At 28.6% G+C, this 5,758-nt stretch overlaps 1 pseudogene; it reads left to right on the forward strand.

The window, feature by feature from the left end:
* LOC111029467 overlaps positions 1–2,341 on the forward strand; it is a 3,129-nt pseudogene extending 788 nt beyond the window's left edge.
* Positions 2,342–5,758: the final 3,417 nt, after the last annotated feature.

Consider the following 5,758-nt stretch of genomic DNA (forward strand, 5'->3'; position numbering starts at 1 on the left):
AGGGGATGAGTAAGGAAGAGGGAGCAAGGATGAGGGGATGAGGGGATGAGGGAGCAAGGATGAGGGGATGAGGGGATGAGGGGATGAGTAAGGATGAGGGGATGAGGGGAAGAGGCTTCTGAACTGTCTATTTTATACTACTCACTGGACAGCCTAGTATAGGTATATTATATCTATAAATATTGCATTTTTTTTATTAATTTGTTATAGACTCCGCTATGTCGTAAAAAACTTGATTGGAATTGCAGTACACCAATTGACTCTAGCATAAATTCTCTGGAAATGCAGGCGTCTCTGTCTGATGATAATAGTTCTTTCCATATTCCATAGGAATTTTCAAACTTTTAATAATTCAAACAACCTTCAGGTAAATATATCTATAATACTATTTCATTTTTCATTCCAATAAATGTAATGTTTTGTTTTAATAACACATTATTTAAAATGTATTTTTATTAGATCAAAGAATTGCAGTTTATTACATTTTTCAAACAATTAAAATCTATTAACCTTCCAACTGGATGGAATTGCATTCAAAATGAAACTACATTAGTCTTTTTTACAATGAAAATTCAAAACGATGATATTCTTAAGGCTACTGTTGAAAAACAAATTGTTATCCTACATAATTTTCAAGTTTCATGTTATGCTTTAAATGTCGAATTGAAGTCTTCAAATTTTAACTTGAAAAGTTTTGAAGTTGGACTTAATAACATTGAGAAAGTTGTTAATTTATTAATGTTGTTTGATAAAAAAAGTATCTGCATTGGTGGTCCAAAGCAATTAATTTTTCAGGTAAGTATTTAGTATTTTGCTTTTACCCTTTTCAATTTTACCAAAATTATTACCAAGTAATACCTTATTTATTAAATTATTTTTATTTTTAGGTATTTCAGTCAAAAGTGCAAAACTAAATCATGGCATATGGCATCATTATAAATGTACAATTGTCATAGATTCACTTGGTGTTAATAGGTGTAAAGAATGTGAACAACTTTTCACAATATTTAGAGTATATAAATCAAGATATACACGTGGCAATGTGAAAAAAAATATTTCTCAAACATTAACGCCTAATAGAAGGCGTTCTGTGGCTTGGCGTGGCGCGTTGGCTGCTACCAGTTGCGGAATGCGACTGTGAGTAAGTAACGGCCACAGCTACTAGTTCTCGGATGGGTGACCACTCGAGTTAATAGTAGTTCAAAACCTTGCCACACATACACGTGTTTTCTACCTACCGTAACAGCCGTAATAATCGTAAAAACAAACCAACCGTACCAACTTTACCCCTACCACAGTTCATAACCCCTACAACAGCTAATGGCCTTAGTCGCCGGGCTTAAGTTCAATGAAAAAAAAAAAAAAAAAAAAAGAAGGCGTTCTTTGTCAACCATAGTTAAACAAAAACAAAAATTGCAAGTATCTAATCTTAGGTAAGATGTAAGTTATATACATATATAGAAATTTATATGTCTGTAAAATTTCAATTAATATTTGTTTTCTTTGTAGACTTAAGAATACTATACAAAAAATTAATAATAATCTTGGAAATTTGCAAAAAAAAAATGGAAAGTATAACCTTTGATAATTTACTATCTAATGCAAATTTGAATGAAACACAGAAAGTTTTAATAAATAAAATAATAAAAACCAGCTCGGTTAAACCCAGAAATCGTAGATATTCTGAGAATTGGATATTACTGTGTATTTTATTTCATATTAGGTAAAACTATTGTTTTCAGCTAATTTAATTATGATTTGTTAATAGTGTTCTTAAATTAATCATGTTATTATACTTATGACAGATCTCCCAGTGCATATTCTTTTTTACGTGTACAAGAAATATTACCTTTGCCATGCCCTAAAACTATCAGAAATTATCTTTCATTTGTTCAAAATCAGTGTGGATTTGATAAAAAATTCTTTTCATTAGGTACTAACAAAAAAAATATCCATGTTAAATGATCAGCAAAAGCACGGAAATTTAATTTTTGATGACATTTCGTTAAGGACAAGCATTTCTGTAAATAGTACTACTCTGACTTACAGTGGCTTAGAAGATTATGGTAATGATATGCCTTGTGAACATTATGGCCAAAAACCTGACCATGCTTTAGTATTCATGTTTCAAAGCTATGCTGCTAATTTCTCACAACCAATTGCCGTAATCACATCAAAAGGACAAGTTAAAGGTATATTTATACAAAAACATTACCACATTTGAATTACTTTCTATAGTTTGTTTAACTGTTAATTATTTAATATTTTTTAAGGTTATATACTAGCCCAGCTTGTCATTAAAGCTATTTGTTTACTTGAAAATTCTGGTGCTAAGGTTTAGTTAGTGATGGTGCATCCACTAATAGGAAGTTATGGAAAGAATTTGGAGTTAGTGGAAAATTGGAAGTCTAAAAACTACTTTATGTATCCGCTTAGTGACAAAAGAAAAGTTTATGTTTTTAGTGATGCACCAAATTTAATTAAAACAGTAAGGAATCGCTTACATAACAATAAATATTTAAAGGTATGAATGTATGATTAAAAATAACTATACTTTATAACAACTAATTAAAATTTTTTTTTATTTTTTAATTAATATTTGTATTAAAATAATAGGTATTTGATACTAAAAAATGTATAAGTTGGTATCATTTTGTGGAAATGAATAAAATCGATACAATTAATGACATAAATGGCCAGATTAATTTAAGAGTTTGTCCAAAAATTACCATGAGATATATCTGGATACTTTATCTAAAATTAGTGTGAAATTGGCCACTCAAGTAATTTAGATACTAACATATTATGTTAAAATTTGTAATTTGTGTTCAATTGATATTAATATGTTTTAGGTTATGAGTAATTAAATGGCTAATGCTTTGGAATTTTATAGAAACCGAAAATGTATAAGCCTTCAAGGAAGTGAAGAAACTCAGGACTTTGTTAAAAGATTTAATGACACCTTTGATGCATTAAATAGAAAACACAAAAATGAGGGAATTAAGTTAAATAGTAGTGGTTTTGAGGTGAATATACTTTATAATACACAACATGAATTTTTAGTTTTAATTTTAAAACATTTTAGTTCACAATAAATTATAAAATTTTTTAAAAAAGGTTTTGGAAAGCATGATCAATTGGTTAAATATTTGGGAGGAAAATAATAAAGATGGTAAAATATCTGATGATGAATTTCTTACTCGACCAACTGCTGAAGGCCTAAGAGTTACGTTGCAATCAACTATAGATTTGTCGAAATATTTACTGAGTGAATGTGGGTACCATTATGTCCTCAGTAATAAATTTAACCAGTACCGAATTGAGGTGAAATTAATATTATATTATTATTTTTAACAGTTGTTGCAGAGTAATAAATGTATTATTTATTGCATTATTAAAAATAAAAGAAAGTATAAGCAGTATAGTATAGTTTAGTCCTGGATACTAATAACATTTTTTCAGATGTTTTTTGGCACAATACGTCAAGCAACTGGGCCAAATGATCACCCTTCAACGCCCACATTTCTTCAAGTATATAAGATGTTGTCTCTGTACTCTGTTTTAAAACCTCCCAAAACAGGCAACTGTAAAATCTTGGATTCGTCTTCTCCTAAAATATCTATTACAGATGTTAAACAAATATTTAGTGATACTGGTAAATAATATCTCATAAAGTTAAAATAATATAAGCTATTGATAAATCTCATTATGATGGCTTAAAAGTAAATAAAAATTAATTTTTTTGTTTTTATATTTTAAATATTTCATTCTGTATATTTTTTTAACATTTTCAGTGTGCAACAGTAATACAGCTGTTTCTACAAGAACTAGTATAGTTTAAAATTTCAAATTAAAACTTGATACATTGATACAAGAAGGTAACTGGGAACCAGAATCTGTATTTGAAGACCACAATTATTTCCAAGCATCTACTATAAGTTGTGTTATTTATTATGTGTGCTGATATATGTGTAGAAAAATATTTAAATCTACAAATTGTAACATTTGTTTAGAAACGTTGAAAGGTTCTACTGAAGCATCTAATATACCAGAAGCAACCTTAACATTATTAAAGTCGAATGGAAAACTAATTTACCCTAATTTTCATGTTTTCGATTTGGTTTTAGTTTTAGAAAAAGGCTTCACCATGCACTGCACAGATACTGATGTATTTCAATTAACTCTAAATTATCTTTTAGATAATTATACAATAACATTCCCATGTGATATTCACCAGTGGCGGCGTGATGCAGAATTTTTGGGTCAACTGTCCCATCTATAGACTGGTGGGTGGGTGGGTCCAGGGTCGTGGCCGTCGGGTGGGTAAGTGGTGAGTATGTCAAAAAAAGTTATGAAATTACTATTGAGTATTAGTACTAGTATTGAGTATTAATTGACGTCTATAATAGTTAACATTATTACATTCCAATGTGCAAACGCAAAGTGTACCTATTGACTAATCGTGTAAATGTGTATAGTGTATTAGTGTAATACTGAAATCATAATTATTCCAAGTCAGAAGAGTTATCAATAGATATTTTCTAGTAGACAGTCCGACCAATGTTCTGTGATTCTAATTTGATCTTTGGCTTGGTTGGTATTGGTGTATGGCGGGGCACTACACGGGTATCAGCGACATAGTGATATCGAAATCAATACAAAATCACCAATTCTATTTTTAGAAAAGTATTATTTTGAATTTATTAAATTAGATATGGTGGATCGTTGACGATAATATCAGCAGTGCTGTTTTACGGTGTACGTCTCCTTTGTTTTTTATTTTTGTTGGCTGTTAATTTTTATTGTGTGATGTTTGCCGTTTAGTGTCATACATAACCAATATTCAATTAGTTTGATTATCGCGTCTTAAACTTTTAATAATGTCAGAACGTAATGTGTGTCTATGTGGACGAAAAAGATTGAAGATAAATGAAACTAATTGGAATCGTCATTTAACAGCATGTAATGTTGCTAAATTAAAAAATACAAAAACTGTGACAAATATACTTTCTTTTATGGCAAAGAAAAGAACAATTGATGACGAAGTGCATAATCAGTCTTTACCAAATAAAGGTAGGTACCTATATACTAAAAGCTTATTTATTTAAGTAAATTGTATATTTTTAATTGTATTATGCATTCAGTCTTGAACAAATATTTTTCAATAGTATTATACAATTTAGAATAATTATTATTCATCTATTGATTGTACTAGTCCTACAAATCTTATTTGACTAATTTAACTGGGATTTTAATAATTTTTTTCTTATACTTAACGATTAACGTTAACCTATGATAATAATGCTAAGTAGATAATAGATAGATTATTTAGTTAAAAATTCAAAATCAGAAACACTTATTTAATAGATTCTTCAAACTTCACAAGTTCAATTTTCACCTTTTTGATAAAGACATTTTCTAGAGCTAGATACCACTGTTTTTATTTTACAGAAATTAAATTTTAAATCAATGTTTAAGAAAAACATAGGTTGGTATTTAATTTTTATTTTTGAAACATAATTTTGGTTATTTTATTTCCTATAATAAAAGTAGGAAAAAATATTTAATGTTTATCATATTGCCCATTATTTTATGTAAAAACATTAAAATTTTAATGAGTATACTTTTGTTTGATTATAGATATTACAAACATTAACATTGAGGCTTCTTCTTCGCACTATAGCTGCTCTTCTGTTAGCCAAATAAATGTTTCAAACACTAGTGATATTATAAATACAACAGAATCAATAACTGATTT

The sequence above is a fragment of the Myzus persicae genome, unplaced genomic scaffold (assembly GCF_001856785.1).
Source record: "Myzus persicae strain clone G006 unplaced genomic scaffold, MPER_G0061.0, whole genome shotgun sequence".
NCBI lineage: Eukaryota > Metazoa > Arthropoda > Insecta > Hemiptera > Aphididae > Myzus > Myzus persicae.